This window comes from Juglans microcarpa x Juglans regia, chromosome 8D (genome assembly GCF_004785595.1).
Source record: "Juglans microcarpa x Juglans regia isolate MS1-56 chromosome 8D, Jm3101_v1.0, whole genome shotgun sequence".
Taxonomy (NCBI): Eukaryota; Viridiplantae; Streptophyta; class Magnoliopsida; order Fagales; family Juglandaceae; genus Juglans; species Juglans microcarpa x Juglans regia.
In genome coordinates this window covers 10,113,723-10,131,827 of record NC_054608.1, presented here as the reverse complement: position 1 = coordinate 10,131,827, position 18,105 = coordinate 10,113,723, and the positions used below count along the sequence as shown (strand labels likewise).

At 35.6% G+C, this 18,105-nt stretch overlaps 1 long non-coding RNA gene across 1 annotated transcript; it reads left to right on the top strand.

Annotated features, from left to right (window-relative positions):
• The first annotated feature begins 1,941 nt into the window (after nt 1-1,941).
• LOC121243573 lies at nt 1,942-2,434 on the top strand. Its single transcript, XR_005936182.1, has 3 exons — nt 1,942-1,996; nt 2,060-2,155; nt 2,234-2,434. It is a non-coding gene; the product is annotated as an uncharacterized LOC121243573 (long non-coding RNA).
• Nucleotides 2,435-18,105: the final 15,671 nt, after the last annotated feature.

The window sequence follows — 18,105 nt, the reverse complement described above, 5'->3', positions numbered from 1 at the left end:
GAAGGGATTGATCATCTTGCAAGTTTGTTTTAGTTAGATTCAATGTAAGTTGTAGGTGGGATGGCTCATAATCAGCTAATTAATTAAAATAGTTAATCTCTTATCTAAATCCACAGAATTTGCACAAGGAATAGGTAGTGGATGCATGCATGCTGGGTCATGCAGTAATTAATGCAAGCTGTAGCAAAGAAATAAGGAGTCTTCTTGAAATTAATTTTTTCTTTGACTGATGGCCATATATATGTTGCCAAGATTGACGATTGACAATGGAAACCATTCGTATTATTGTATATACCTTGCAATGCAGTCAAAACATTTCAAACTAAGTTCAAACCTGAGTAGTACTAGTACATGGAATCATCTGACCTCCATCCATATATGGAATCGAATCTAAGCATTCAACAGGTTTTGGACCAAGTAAACAACATCTTCTCTTTACAATAAGATACACCTAAAGATGTGACTGATTGATCCTTAACGTAACTTTTGTTTGGGGCGCGTAGTTTTGTTTTCAATAACTAGGTCCATCAATGACCATGTCTACTCTTTTTTGATAAAGCATAGACACCTTCTTTTTTGTGAACATTTTTTTCATAAGAATAAATCTACTAACTTTTACAATTTCTTCTCAAGCCTTAAATGGATAAATGGATAAGGCTTGGATGCATATCGAAGATAGATTGCAGTCCAACCAATATGGTGAAGGCGTTAAACAATTCATTGCTATGGCTCAAGCGCATGCACCTGGAAGTGATCGCATTAGGTGTCCATGTAGAAGACGCCGAAATATGCTTTTCCATCCATTTAGAGTGGTCGAGGATCATTTGTTCATAATTGGGATTGATCCAAATTATAACGAATGGATATTTCATGGGGAGGAAGAATCTTTGCCTACACATTTGCCTGACGAGGGAGATGATGGAGACAGTGGTAATGATGACTACCTTGATAATGTAGACGATATGTTAGATGACATCCGGGTTGGATCCTTTATGGATCATGAGGCTAGAAATTCATCATGTGATGAAACAAATCTTGGGGGTCACACCTCTGATACTCCAAAATACCAAACATTCGAGGGTTTGCTAGACGATGCACATCGTCCACTTTATCCATCGTGCACAAAGTTCTCGAAACTATCATTTATAGTCAAGTTACTTCACATCAAGTGTGTTTGTGGTTGGACCGTGAAGTCGTTTGACATGGTTATAAAGATGTTGAAAGCAGCATTTCCTGATGCCATTTTTCCTGACTCATATCACGAGGCTCGCCGCTCGGAGCGTGGATTGGGCTTTACATACAAAAAGATACATGCATGCCCAAATGATTGTGTCTTGTTCTGGAAGGAAAATGCTGACAAAGATGTCTGCCCTAAATGTAATGCATCTAGATGGGTTTCACGGAAAAGTAAACAAAGGAGAATACCTCAAAAAATAATGCGCTATTTTCCTTTGAAAACTCGGTTACAGAGACTATTTATGTCAAAAAATACAGCAGAAGCCATGAGATGGCATATAGAAGAACGTAGTGATGATCCAAGTTGCATGAGACACCCAGCTGATTCTAGGGTATGGAAAGAATTTGATACCAAACATGCATGGTTTTCCAATGATGCTCGTAATCTCATGCTTGGGCTAGCTAGTGATAGTTTCAACCCATTCAATAACATGAGCAGACCGTATAGCATATGGCCAGTACTAATTGTGCCGTACAACTTGCCCACTTGGTTATGCATGAAAGATCTATACATGATTATGTCTTCACTAATCCCTGGCTCCAAGGCACCAGGAAATGATATCGACGTGTTTTTGCGTCCTTTAGTGGCCGAGTTGAAAGAATTATGGGAAGAGGGCATCGATACATATGATTCATTCAAGTCAGAAACATTTAGGCTACATGCAGCGTTGCTTTGGATGATCAATAACTTCCCCGCATACGCCAAAGGGTTAAACACACAGGTGGCCGAAAGTCGTTTGTTAGGATTTTGGAAGAAAAGGTAAAATCGACCAACAATATTGATAATAAATGTCAGTACTTATTCTGAACTTGTGCCTTACAGCGTGAGACGACACCGAATTTGGTTGCTTTCTATAAAGAAGTGCATTGGTCAAGAAAGAAAGGTAAATTTATCAATGCAACAAGTGAACACAACTATGTGAGTGATTTATATTTCTTTTGCTTATTCAAAAGCTAATTGTTCAGCCTCATGATATATAGTGTATTTGATATTCAGAATCTGATGGTTGAGAAGTTGAATGAGAGGGAACCAAATGAGAATGATGCTGATGTTGATGCTGCTGAAGAGGTTTTCAAAGAGGTTTTAGGGCAAAAATCTGGCTATGCACAAAGTTTGGGGCACGCAGTCATTCCTGAACCATCTCCTTCAATGCGAAAAAATAAGGATTTTGTACGTCTAGCTAAGGAAAATAAAAAGAACAAGCAGAAAAAGTCACTGCTCATTTAGAGTCACTGCTAGATGGCATGGCAGCATTGAGGAAATTTTTTTCTGATTATGAGCAACAAATGAACATACGAATGTCAGAGTTGGAGTCTCATACGGAGTCTCAGCGAGAGACTCAAGCTTAGGATGCCTTGTTTTCGTGCATTTAGAATATTTTGCGGGTTTTGTTTTTTGTGTGTAGTAACACCCCTTAATGGACTGCATTAAAATCCACATGTATTTTTACTGGGCAGTGTGCTCATGTGTTGTGGAGGCTTGGTGGGCATGATTGGTATGGACTTCTATGTCATATAAGTTAGGATTTTTGTGACACTTTTGATGGGCAGTAACTTATATGTTTTAGGGATCCTATGGGTTTGAAGAGGCAGGGGCTTCATGTTATATAAGTTAGGATTTTGGTGATGTTTTAATGATTATTGTAATGTACATAGTAAGTAGATGGTTTCATGCAAGTGGCAGGTGAAGTGTGGGGTAAGAATTGGTATATGATTTTAATCTCCTATACATGGTATGTTTTGCATTACAGATATATCCTCATATGTACTTACTCCTTCTAACTTAGGTTCTATGATGTAATGCAGGATATTTGCAATGCATGTATTTTTTGGGTGGCAGGGGATTTCACATGGTTAAAGAAGAGAAGTCAGGACTTGTCTCTTCACCAACTAGAAACTTTTAGCATACAACAACCATCCTTTAAATGTCACAACAGGTTTGTCGGTAAGCAAAATCTCCCTTAATTAGTGAAAAGCATGTTGTTATAGTTAAACATGACAAAACCACTTAGTCTTTATAGATATATAGAGGAACCCTTGTGAATGATGTATTATCTAGTGTTTGTTAGTGAAGTTGATTTTATAATTAGGTAGTTGTAAATGTGATAAAATCTGAAGGCTGAATTGATGCAAGATCCCTTAGTTTATGAAGTTCATTAGGTAGAGTGAAGTGAAAATAATGGGCTTATAAGGTATGTACTTTTTGCAGTTAGTTATCACCCTAGGGATGGTTTGATCAAGAGGCATGGGAAGTTGTTGATGGGGACAATTATATGACAAAGACCACCACAATTATGGAGCAACATATCTCTGTCTTCTTGTAAGATATATGTATATATATAGTGAACAACATATATATGTTGAAGATGTTGGATCTGCAGTTGCAATATTTTGGTGTATGTGAAATGGATGTACTCCCCAACATCCAGAAAACTGTATTTTCAAATTGTATGTTATACTTGATAAGTGTGTTAAAGTGTATTCTCTAGTTTGGAATGAGTTTATTTCTTATGATGATGTGCTTGATATTTTAGTGTTATGGCAAAATTATTAGCATTAGAAAGTGGATCATGTGCTATGTTTATCAATTAGAGGTTTCATTCATGTAGTCTATGAAAAAATCTGTACATGAGTATTGTTTTTTTCTTTAAGGTTTAAAGGTCCACTGTCTACAAGCTGAACAAAAGTTATTAGGATTGAAACTTTGGAGCTAGCGTTTGGATCCACACACATTAATGCAGTACTAAATTACTCCTAACTAGCTGTTATGTGTTCTCAATAATTCTCATGCACACTACTTAGCTAAACTATAGGCTGATGATTTATCAAAATAGTAGCATAAATGAGAGGATTATGCAAATATAATACTAAAATTGAGTCATTTCATGAAAGTGGATGTTAAGTGATATTATGCTATAAAATGATTCAGAAATGTATTATATACTTTGCATGCTTTGCCATTTTATTAGTGGAATTGCATGTGGAAATTCACATTACAATGATGTACATTATTTAATATATGATCTAGCTAGCAAACTAGTGTTAGTTATAGGTCTCGGCCCTTAAGGCTTTATTTGATTTATATGATCAGCTTGATTTAGATGATTTGATATCTAATTACTTAAGGCTTTATTAATTCAAATGAGAATGAAGTAGTACATGTGATTTGAATTGGATTGAATATTTTTTCAAATTTTTATATTTTTTTTAATCTTCCAAGCGAATCTGGGTGGACCACCTAAAATTGAAAACCCAACCCCTTCTTATAACTCGTCACCCCACTGCACATGACACACCCATAAAATTAGAAACAAATAGTTATATCCTAATTAATTAGTTTCGCCTGTAATTTATTCATCTGATCTGGTCCAAAATTTCCTTTGGAAATGGCAGTTGGCTTCATGTGGGAATTAGACAATCTTTTTCTTCTCCTTTTATTAAATGATTATGCAAATGTAATACTAAAATTAAGTCATTTCATGAAAGTGGATGTTAAGTGATATTATACTATAAAATGATTTAAAAATGTATAAATGGATGTACTGTTGGTTTGGGTACTGCATGTAAAGAGTCAAATTCATGGTTTAATACCACCAAAATCTTCTAAAAAATAATGCTTTTGCTGACATTATCTTCTTCACTATTTGTTACGACTTCTTCACTATTTGTTATCACTTATTCTCATCGTAAAAGGTTATTTCCCACCTTAATTTTTGGTGGAAACTTATCAACCCACCGTATATTCTCATGAAAAATACTTCTTCATTTTCCACGGTATAGAAGACCTTTTGTGACTATTTTCCACGGAAACAAAAGGTTTTTACCCACCATAAAATTTGGTGGAAATTTATCAACCCACCGTATATCTTCATGGAAAATACATCTTCATTTTCCACGTCATAACTATTTCCCACGGGCACAAAAGGTTTTTTCCCACCATAAAATTTAGTGGAAATTTATCAACCCACCGTATATCCTCATGGAAAATACATCTTCATTTTTCACATCATGATTATTTCCCATGGGCACGAAAGGTTTTTTCCCACGACAACTTTTGGTAGAAATTTATCAACCCACAATGACCCTTCATCGGAAATAATTTTTTTCCTACAAGTCGAAGCCCTCCCGTGACTATTTCCCACGGACGGATTTTTTTTTCCACGAACGAAATTGGACGAGATAAAGTATTTATTCCGACAAGTCGTATTTGTGGTGGGAAAAAAATACTTTTTTCGGCGAGTTATTTCCGGCAAGTCACTCACGGAACGTTTTTGTGGAAAATACTTATTTACCACCAAATTTGTATATTTTCCCAAGAAGTGCCTCCGTGGGAATAAGCGGTATATGTTGTAGAGTCAGAAAAAATTATTATTTTTTATTAAAATGAATATTTTTAACGTAAATAGTCGTTTTCGTCGTAAATAATCCATCACAAATGCTTATTTTTCTTATAGTTAGTACCAAACATCTCCAATAAATATGCATGCATATTACTATGGAAAATGTTAAATATACTTATAAAAAAACTTAATTCTCTACATGTCAGTTATTGATACGTTGAAAATCAAGATAATTTGATTTTTTTTTTTTATAAAAAAATAACAAAATGAGTACTGTAAATAAAATAATAAGTACATGTAGTAGTACTACTCTATCATGAATGCATGGCCTGAATATGCTGCACAAAATCTTGATCACCTAGCCTCACTAACTCGAGTAGATCAATAAGGTAATGATTAATTTAGTTTGGCCATATGTTTGAAGGTGGGAAGTATTTGAGTAATTTTGTTTTATCTTAATTTTAATTTTTTTTCGATGGTATCTTCTTCTAGAAATAACTGATCACAAACTTCACATGATCTTGATTGAATTTAATTGATTTTGGAAGAGCTAGCATGAGGTCTAACAATTTCTTTTTAAATAGTAGTCTCTTCTCTGCTTTCTCTCTAGGAAATAGAGGTGGAGTTTGAGTTAGTATATGGTCACTATCGTTGACGGTATCGAATGTTCTATTCTGTTCATGGATTGGACAAATATTGAAAATGATGGACGATCTTGAAGAAAAATAGAGTAGATTGAAGTTGATAGAGGAGAAAACTAATATTCTAGAGATAGAGGGGGATGGTTTGACAGAAACACAAAGGAAATGAGAGCGTAGTCTGGTGGGGAAATTGTGCACGGATCGAGTAATTGGAAAAGAGGTGATTGCTTTGACAATGACGAAGATATGGAAAGTTAGCAAACTGGCAGTGTTTGCTACACACGTTGATAAATAGAAAGTGATGGCAGGTAGGTCATGGCTGATTGATAATTACCTATTTGTGCTTAAGCTGTTTGATGGGTTCTCCCTACCTAGTAAAATCAATTTTGACAGTGAATAATTATGGGCTCAACTGCATATTTTTTCGTTAGCGTATATGAATAGAGAATGTGGAGATCAAATTGGTAATTCTATAGGTAGAGTGATTGAAGTGGATTTACCGAAGGATGGAGTTGGATGGGGACAACTTCTTCGAATTAAAATTGAAGTGATGTTACACAGAACATTAACTAAAGGGCGTACTCTCAGTGTAAATGGCGAGAAGGTCTGGATTCCTAAAAAATATGAGAAACTTTCTAGGCTGTGTTTTGCATGTTGATGTCTGGTACACAATGCAGGTGGATGTTTGTTAAAGAATATAACTTTGGATGTGCAGTCAGAACAAGCTCAATAGTTTAGAACATACCTGAGAGCTGAGACAACTTTGATGAGACAAAACCAAAGTAGATCTGAATCGTTTGTGAAAAGGGGATATGAGGATTGGAATAAGTTGTTCTCTAATTATGTATGAGCTTGGAAGGGTAAACATGGCGGAGGAGTGAGTTCGGGAAGGCAACCGAGAATAAGGAGAAATCGGGAATAGAAAATGGTGATTAGGATGGAGAAAATCTAGGGATTAGGACTCAGTTGAATACGGATGAGGATTATGTGGAAAGTTTCAAAATGATGGAGACTGGAAAACAGGCAGAATATAATGTTGAGATACCTATGGCCAAAAAGAAGGGGATGAAGGAGTTTGAATATGGGGAGGAGCTGGGGGGTAATGATATGGGTTTGGGTCTGGCAATAGAGAAGCCCAACCAAGGGAAAACATACGTGATACTAAAAAGTGGGACAGGTTTGCAACCAAGCCCAGTCCACTCCGTAGAAGAGGTCGAGCTGATAACTGATACCAGTCTTGTACAGAAAGGAAGAAACTATTCCAAGATCAAAGGAAAATGGAAGAAACGTGTCAGGGACAAAGGTATGAACTCTTCGCTTGTGAATTTGAATTTACCTAAGAAAAGGAGTCTGATTGATGAAGAAGATGAAGCCAAGGTTGAGGAATTTAGGAAAAAACAGAAGGGTGAATCTCAAAGGGGGAGGTATAGTGATTTTGATCAATTGGCGGTGACTACTAGAAAGCCCCGCTAAAAGCCATGAAAACCCTCAGTTAGAATTGTCGAGGGCTTGTGAACCCTTGAGCAGTTCAAAACCTTCATTGGATTGTGAAGGAAAAGAGACTTGACTTAGTCTTCCTTATGGAAACTAAGGTCAATTAAAAAAATAGATGGAATTTTTTAAGAAGGGAGTTAAAGTTTGATGGATGTATGGTGGTACCATTGGGTAGGAGTGGTGGATTAGCATTATCGTGGAAACTCGAAGTAGGAGTGACAATTCAGTCCTTTTTTAGGACCATATCAATGCTAGGATAAAATCTAAGGAAAATGGGGAATGGCAATTCATAGGGTTTCTATGGAAAGCTTGAGGTTAGTAAAAGGCAAGAAACATGGGATTTGTTAGTTTCTTTAAAACCTCCAGACCATGGTGACTTCAATGAGATAATCTCACAAGATAAAAAGTTAGGGAACAGAGTTTGTAGTGAGGCTCAGATGGAGAAATTCAGGCAAGCTCCGGAGAGTGGTGAATTGTTTGATCTAGGATGGTAGGGATTTAACTACATTTGGAGTAACAGGCACAATGATGATACTTTCACTAAGGAAAGATTGGATATGGGAGTAGCTAATATGGGAAGGTTAAATCACTTTAAGAATGTGAAGGTGGAAGGTCTAGTGGCAAGAAGCTTTGATCATAGACCCTTACTATTCTCTTGTTGGCAGGATTGTCATAGAAAGGGTGTACATAACAGATTGTTTAAATATAAAGTTGCTTGGGGTTCTAAAGAAGAATGTAAGAACATTGTACATGATGAATGGATGAAAGATGGGGTATTTGTTGCATCTTTAAGGGATGTTCAAGAGTGTCTAACACATTGCAGATCGGCCTTAGCATTATGGAGTAGAAAAACATGTATTGATGCAAAGAAGGCCATTAAAGAAAAATTTGAATCATTAAACTAGATGTAGGATGAAGAAGGGCAACATAGTGTCAAGACAATTCATAAACTACAAAGGGAGTTGGGAGTTTTATCACAAAAGGAGGATCTCAAGTGGAGGCAAAAAGCTAAAAGGCTTTGGTTTCAGCATGGGGATAGAAATACTTGATTTTTTCATGCATGTACCACACAAAGAAATAAGCATATTTTCATTAAAAAAAAAATTAGGGATTCTGAAGATATAACAAACATTAAAGAGGTTGAAATTGTACAAGCATTCAAGAACTCAATTCTGGAGGCACCTTTCGCCTCTATAGAGATATTTGAAGCACTAAAACAAATGGGTCCCTTAAAATCTCCAGGACCAAATGGCTTTGGAACTGATTTTTACCAGGAGCAATGGAATACTGTTGGGTCTAAGGTATGCATGGATGTACTTGATTTCTTTTTTTTTTTTTTTTTTGGGGAGAAGTATGCCTTGTACTCTGAATCATATTAATATTGCTTTTGTTTCTAAGATTAGTGTCCTTATGTCTGTAAATGATTATAGGCCTATTTCACTCTGTAATGTTTTCTACAAGCTTATTGCTAAGTCTTTAGCCAATAGGCTCAAGAGTATACTACCTCACATTATTTCTAGCTGCTAGATTGCATTTGTACTAGGGGATTTATTATAAATAATATAATGGTGGCATATGAATTATTACTCTCAATGAAGTCAAGACAAAAATGAAGTATTGGTAGCATAGCGTTAAAGGTGGATACGTTGAAAGCCTATGGCAGAATAGAGTGGCAGTTCCTAGAATATATGATAAGAAGGATGAAGTTCAATGAAAAATGGATCAAGTTGGTGATGAAGTGTGTAGAATCCGTTTCATATTCTATAGTGGTTGATGGAAAGCCCGGAGAGAGTTTTATACCAACTAGAGGATTGAGGCAAGGGGACCTAGTGTCACCTTACCTCTTCATCTTGTGTGCGGAAGGATTGAGCTCTCTATTGAGTAGACCTGAATAGAGTGGCAAGATGAGTGGTGTGGCAGCTATAAAGGGAGGAACTAAGATCACTCATATGTTTTTTGCAGATGATTGTGTGATTTTTAGTAAAGCAAAAGTGGAAGATTGGAAGACAATCTGAGATATACTGATGTTGTATGTAAAAACTTCTGGTCAAAAATTGAATCAACAGAAAACATCTATTCTATTTAGTTCCAATAATAGTGACCTCATCCAAAGAGAAATCTTGCAAGAAGCTAGAGTTGTTATGTGTGGGGATTATAATTGTTATATGTGGGGATTATGGCAGATATCTAGGGCTACCAAATATGATTGGAAGATTGAAGTACCAGATATTTAGGGGGGTTTAAAGAGAGGATTTGGAAGAAGATAAACAATTAGGAAAATACATTTTTATCCACTGCTGGAAAGGAGGTTCTGATTAAGGCTATTCTACAATCCATTCCTACCTACACAATGAATGCATTCCTTCTTCTAGAAAGACTGCCAGAAGATAAATGCGATCAAAGTTTTGGTGGAACAGTAAGAAAGATGGCAAAGGGTACACTAGAAGAGTTGGGAAAAAATGGGTGAAAAAAAAGGGTGGAATGGGATTTCTTGTCATTGAGTTTTTATTTATATATATATATATATATATATATATAAAGCTATGTTAGCAAAGCAGGGTTGGAGACTGCAGCAGGATAATCATACTTTGGTAGCAAAGATTTTCAACGAATAATATTATAGACACTTTCAATTTGTAGAGGCTAAGCTTGACTATTATCCCTCTTTTATGTGGATAAGTTTGTTGTCAGCTCATGAACTCTTGAAAGAAGGAATGTTGTTGAGGGTTGGTAATGGTATAAACATTTGTATTTGGAATCAGAAGTGGATTCCATAGTCTCCTTCTTTCAAAGTGAGGTCACCTATAAAGATTTTGGATGAAGACTCGAACGTAAGGGATTTGGTGATTGAGGAACTTAATTGTGGAATGAAAAGTTGATATTGGACATCTTTGATAGAGAGAAAGCTATTCAGATGTGTAGCATTCCAGCAGAAGAGGGGAAGAAGACAAGACAATCTGGGGCTACACAAATGATGAAAAGTTTACTGTTAGAAGTGCATATCACTTGAGAAAAAGTAAAAGAAAAGGAATTCATGGAGGGTGTTCATGTAGACAGGCACAAAAATATGTGTGGGAGAAGATTTGGAGATTGAAGATTCCTGGCACAACAAAACAATTTCTGTGGAAGGCTCTAAACTCGATTCTGCCAACAAAGACCAGTTTGTATCAGAAGAAGATAGTAGAAGATGTCACTTGTCCAATTTGCTGTAGGTAAGAGGAAACAGTTCAACATGTGCTATAGTCATGTCCTGCTGCAAGTGATGTGTGGGCAGAAAAACAAAGTGCAGTTCATAAGTGGAGCAATGAGGAAGTGGAGCTCTTTCATCTATGGGAAAGGATGTAGGAGAGTTTCTAGCCGGAAAAGTTAGAAGAAATAGCTATAATACTTAAAAGCATTTGGTCCAGAAGAAATAAAGCATTGTTTGAGAATAAATTTGATAGTCCAGGCAAAGTCATGCAAGCTGCCTTACCGATCTAATCTAAAAGTTTTTCAAGAAACTGATGGGATGAGAGGGGAGCAACAAGTTGGAGATGGTCTAAGGAGGAGGGAAACTAAATGGTTAACACCTACTGAAGATGTTGGAATATAGAAAATCACATAGAAAAATTAGAATTACAATCTCTAGAAGCCAAACAGAAAGTTTTATCTTAAAATTGTAAATAATCAGTTGAGTTAGTTAAATCTGTTACAGCTATACAGTTAGGTTGGTTAAGTTTGTTATAGCTATGCTTGGGTAAATGAAGTGTATAAATAGACCCTTTGTACAGCCCTTTTAAGATACGAAAGTAATGAGAATATATGCAAGTTTTCATGCAGTCCTCTGTTTTCCATTATAAAGTTTTACATGGTATCAGAGATATAAAGAAAAGTCTTCCGCTAAAATCTTCCATTCTTCTTGCTTCTTGATATTTTTTTTCTCTGTTTCTTGCTTTTATGGAAAACTCTGAAACTCCTTCTGAGAGAGCTTCTATGGCTAATCCTCCTATGCCGAATCCTTGTGATGATTCCTCGAGCCAATACTATCTTCATCCTTCTGACAATCCAGGAGTACTTCTTGTATCTGAAATCTTTACAGGTGAGAACTATATTGCGTGGAGTCGATCGATTTCAATTGCACTCACTGTCAAGAATAAAATCTGCTTTATTGATGGAACTTTACTTCAACCTAGAATTGATACTGATTCTAGACTTCGAATTGCTTGGCTAAGAGCAAATAATCTAGTGCTCTCATGGTTAATGAACTCAATTTCCAAAGAAATCCGTGGCAGTCTTCTTTACTTTACAACTGCTTTGGACATTTGGGAGGAACTAAAGACAAGATATCTTAGAAGTGATGGTCCGAGAGTTTTCTCTCTTGAAAAATCCCTCAGTTCCATTTCTCAAGGTTCTAAAACTGTTACTGAATATTTCAATGATTTTAAAACCTTGTGGGATGAATATATCAGCTATAGACCTATTCCGAGTTGTAAATGTGGAAATCTTGATAGGTGCACCTGCTGTATTCTCAAGAATCTCACAGATCGACAACAGTCTGATTATGTGATAAAATTCTTGGTTGGATTACATGATTCATACTCAGCCATCAGAAGTCAATTACTCCTTCAATCCCCCCTACCATCAATGAGTAAAGTATTTTCTTTGTTACTACAAGAAGAAAGTCAAAGGTCTCTGTCTAACAGCATTGGAATTTCCTTGGATTCTCATGCCATGATTGCTGCTCAACCTCAAAGACAATCATCTGCTGGTGCTAGATACACGAAGCAAAAAGGGAAAACAGATTTGGTTTGTTCTCATTGTGGCTATTCTGGCCATCTTGCAGACAAATGTTTTCAACTCATTGGATATTCTCCTGGATGGAAAGATCCTAAAGGGAAAAGATCACTCAATATGCAATCTGGAAATTCATCATATGCACAACCCATTGCAAACAATGCATCTTCATTAGAACAATATTCAAGTATTCCCAATATGATATTTTCTCAAGAGCAAATCAAAAATCTGCTTACCCTAGCAAATAGTCTATCCAATTCCAATATTAACACTGATTCCACAGCTAATGTTGTCTCCACTTCAGGTATATCTTATTCTTCAGCTAATATTGTTTCCTTTTCAAAGAATTCCTATACTTGGATTCTTGACACAGGAGCAACAGATCATATGATATGTTCTCCTCATCTATTTGATTCCAAAAACTTACTTAGCAAACCTTCTAAAGTCCATTTACCAAATGGACAATCTGTTCCCATCATTTTTTTCTGGAAATGTTAAACTTTCTCCTGATATAATCCTCCAAAATGCACTGTTTGTTCCTTCTTTCAATATCAATCTGATTTCTGCTCAAGATTGACTAAAGATAATTCTATTGGATTGTTCTTCATTCAATCCAAATGCATTTTGCAGGACTTGAGCAAATGGAGGATGATTGGGCTTGCTGAAGTCAAATCTGGTTTATACCACTTATCTTTTCCTGCCTTAAACAAAAGAAAAATGCCTGATTCGATTGATCCTTCTTCTACTGCCTTAGTTCATTCATGTAATAACAATCCTCATATATGGCATCTTAGATTAGGGCATATTCCATCTACAAGATTACAAATAATTAGTAATCTTGACCCTTCTGTAAAAGTTTCACAAAATCATGTATGTGAAATATGTCCCTTAACTAAACAAAAGAAGCTTCCATATCCTGTATCAAACAGTCAATCAAATAAAAATTTCCAGTTAGTTCATGTTGACATCTGGGGTCCCTTTTCTACAGTCTCTTATTCTGGATATAGCTATTTTCTTACAATCATAGATGACCATAGTCGTTTTACATGGCTATATCTCATGAAAGCAAAATCTGATACAAGGTCTATACTTACCAGTTTTATCAAATATGCTCAAACTCAATTCAACACAAATATTCAAACTCTTCGAACAGATAATGGTCAGGAGTTTAACATGCCTCTTTTCTATCAAGAGCATGGAATAATACATCAATTATCATGTGTTGAATCTCCACAGCAAAATGGTAGGGTTGAAAGAAAACATCAACACCTACTAAATGTTGCTAGAGCCCTTCTATTTCAAAGTAATTTACCTCTATCTTACTGGACAGATTGTGTTTTGACAGCTACCCATCTCATTAATCGTACCCCTTCTTCAATCTTAAACAATCAGTCACCATATTACCTCTTATTCCATAAACAACCAACTTACAAATATCTCAAAGTATTTGGATGTTTGTGTTTTGCAAGCACACTAAAAAATAATCGAGGGAAGTTTTCACCTAAAGCTTCAAAATGCATCTTTCTTGGTTATCCACCAAATGTAAAAGGATACAAAGTGCTTGATATACTTACTCTCAAAACCTTCATATCTAAAAATGTCACATTTCATGAATCTATTTTTCCATCTATTCCTAACTCTATCCATATCCCATTTGTTTTTCCAAATTCTCCTCAAATATATGACTGTCCTACCACAGAAAATTCTCTTTCACCTTCTACAGAAAATTCTGCTTCACCTTCTCCAGAAAATTCTGTTTCATTACCATCTCATAATATTACAAATCTGAGAAGATCTGAAAGAATTAGGCATTCTCCTCAATACTTGCAGAATTATTATTGTGGTAATTTGATTAAAAGTTCTTCAGCTGTCCATGAACCTCCTTGCTATCCTTCTTCAGGTAAACCTTATTCAATTCTTTCTTTCATTTCTGATTCTAAACTTTCCAATAATCACAAAGCTTTTGCTCATGCTGTCTCTTCTATATCTGAACCAAGAACTTTTAAACAAGCCATCTCACAACCTCAATGGCAACAAGCCATGGCAGATGAAATTAAAGCTCTTGAAACTAATAAAACTTGGGAACTTACAATTTGTCCTCCTAACAAAAAGGCAATAGGTTGCAAATGGGTTTATCGCATAAAATTTAAAGCTGATGGCACATTGGACAGACACAAAGCTAGATTGGTAGCCAAGGGCTACACTCAACAAGAGAAACTTGACTTCTTTGATACCTTTTCACCTGTTGCTAGAATGACAACAGTGAGAATATTACTAGCTGTAGCCGCATCAAACAATTGGTATTTACATCAACTTGATGTAAATAATGCTTTTTTGCATGGAGATTTAAATGAAGAGGTATATATGCAGCTACCACCTGGTTTTTCTACCCCTAATGACCCTCGAGTATGCAAACTCAAAAAGAGTTTATATGGCCTAAAGCAAGCCTCAAGGCAGTGGTTTTCAAAACTGTCCACTTCACTACTACAATTTGGTTTTACTCAAGGAAAGTCAGATTCATCTCTTTTTATCAAGAAAACTGAAAATAGTTTCATTGCTCTATTGATATATGTAGATGATGTCATTGTTGCTTCCACCAACTTAGAACTTATATCTGCTGTGAAGGATTTTTTGCATAAATCTTTTACAATAAAAGACTTGGGTGAATTGAAGTACTTTTTGGGGATTGAGGTAGCTAGGTCAGCCAAAGGTATTGCTCTATGTCAAAGAAAGTATGCCCTTGACATTCTACATGATAGTGGTTTTTCTGGATGCAAACCAGCTGCTTTCCCTATGGAATCAACCTTGAAATTAACTGCAAATGACTCATCAGACCCTCTATCTGATCCAGCATCTTATAGAAGACTAGTGGGTCGATTGTTGTATCTAACAATTACTAGACCTGATCTTGCTTATTCAGTACAGGCATTGAGTCAATTTATGGCCAATCCTAGCACCTCACATCTCAAGGCAGCAGAGAGAGTTCTTAGATACATCAAGGCAACACCAGGCCAAGGGATTTTCTTATCTGCCAAGTCTCCACTACATCTAAAGGCTTACTCAGACAATGATTGGGGCGGCTGCATTGATACTAGAAGGAGTGTCACTGGTTTTGCAATATTTCTAGGAGATTCTCTCATCTCTTGGAAATCAAAGAAACAACCCACAATCAGTAGGTCCTCTGCAGAGTCTGAATATTGAGCATTAGCATCAACTACTTGTGAACTTCAATGGTTAAATTACCTGTTATCTGATTTAACCATTGAACATACTCAAGATGCACTTCTATACACGGATAGTAAACCTGCCTCTGAGATTGCATCAAACCCAGTACACCACGAGAGGACAAAGCATATCCAATTGGACTGCCATTTAGTTCGAGAAAAGCTGCAGGAAGGTCTTATAAAAATCATTCATATTCCTTCTAGATTCCAAATAGCAGATATATTAACTAAGCCTCTCGGATCTCTCAATTTTCATCACCTTATTCGCAAGATGGGAATGATTAATATACATTCTCATCTTGAGGGGGGGTGTTGGAATATAGAAAATCACATAGAAAAATTAGAATTACAATCTCTAGAAGCCAAACAGAAAGTTTTATCTTAAAATTGTAAATAATCAGTTGAGTTAGTTAAATCTGTTACAGCTATACAGTTAAGTTGGTTAAGTTTGTTATAGCTATGCTTGGGTAAATGAAGTGTATAAATAGACCCTTTGTACAACCCTTTTAAGATACGAAAGTAATGAGAATATATGCAATTTTTCATGCAGTCTTCTGTTTTCCATTATAAAGTTTACAGAAGACTTCACCAAAATTAATGTTGATGTAGCTTTGGATGAGGCAAACCAGAAAATGGGAATGAGAGTTATTGCAAGAAACCACAAGGGTGAAATTCTAGTCTCTTTGTGTGCTGCAAAGGAATTTATAGTTAATCTTGAGCTAGCTGAAGCTTGTGCTTTGTGGAGGGCTACGAAGCTATGTAGAGAGCTGATTATAAAGAAAGTAATCGTCGAAGGAGATGCCCAGAAAATGATTAGTGCTATAAAGAAAAGGGTGGATACATGGGCATGCATGGATGGGCCAAATGATAGAAGATATATGATATATCTTTTCCCAAAGACCTGATTGGGAAGTTAGATTTATCTATAGAGAAGGAAATGGTGTGGCTCATGAATTAGCCGAGAGGGCATTACAGATTGATGGGGGAACGATTCTGGATTGAAGAGGGACCACTTGGAATATTTTCTCTTATAAAGAAAGAGATGGTTTGTATTGACTAATTTCTTTATGATTAATGAATGAGAAGAAGTATTCTGATGTTTAAAAATAAAATCAATTTCCTTTTAAAAATAAATCCCTAGTCTTGGAACAGGATATGAAGATCATGTGTCATCTTGAAAAACAAATCAATTACAACAAATATTCGATCATGTCTTGGCATTTTTTTAGGTACTTCAAGCAAGAGATCCATAATAATATTTTCCCAAGGAACTTCCTCCTTAAATAAGAAATTTTATGTTTGTAATATCTTCATTTAATACGTTAAGGCTTCGTTTGGAAAGTAAACCCATCTCAACTCATCTCAATTCATCATTACAACTTTTTCAAATTCCAATACAAAATATAATAAATAATTTAACTTTTTCAAACTCCAAAATAATAATAATAATAAAAAATAATATTCTAACAATATTTTATCATCTCAACTCAACTCAACTCAACTCAGTTTAATATCCAAACGCACTCTAAATCTACTTGATAGAAAAATAAACTTAAAACTTAATATATCTTAACAAATCACGTCAATTTGTGAGCTTTATTATTATAATATCTCGATACAAATAAAATATTCTCTCTTCTTAAATTACTTAACAAATTACGCCAAGTATTATAAAAAAAAAATGATTTTATATTTTTATCGTTCTATTTTTTCCTCCTTACTAGAGAATAATGGTACTAAGAGCCAGAATCTTGAGGTTGAACCATGCATGCATGGCTGAGGGTACTGTAACAGTGTCTCAGTAGCAGAGTTCAAACAGTAGCAAGAAGTACAACAGCAAAATCAACAGACACGGCAAAAACCCAAGGGAAAAGACATGCCGAGTCACCAACAAGATCAACATCAACGGGTTTGGCGAACCTACGTGAATGAGAATTAAATCCAGGTTTAGGGTTTTGAAAGTGGACTTTCCTAAGTTGAATGGAGAAATCCACTCAGATGCATGTGTGTGTAGGAGCCTGAATCCATCCCACAGTCCATGCCTGTATCACTGCTCAAGAGGAAAGTCGGATAGCATGCATGTACAGCCCATATTTACCAAAAAAATCTTAATTTGAACCGCTAATTAAGGTTTACTATATATTTATGTATTAATTAATCTTTATATGATCACCACATTATATCTTTGATTATCATTTAAAATAAAATTTTCTTTAGTTCTGTAGACGTAAACACATTATCAAAGCACATAAATTTTGTGTCGTGCATGTGTGATTAATTCCACTTTTTATTTTACTTTTTAACTTATTGTTACAAACATAATCTGCCTCTTGATCAGCTTCCATTTTTGTATATATATTTGGGATCATGTTTACCAGACGCATCCTTAATTTATGC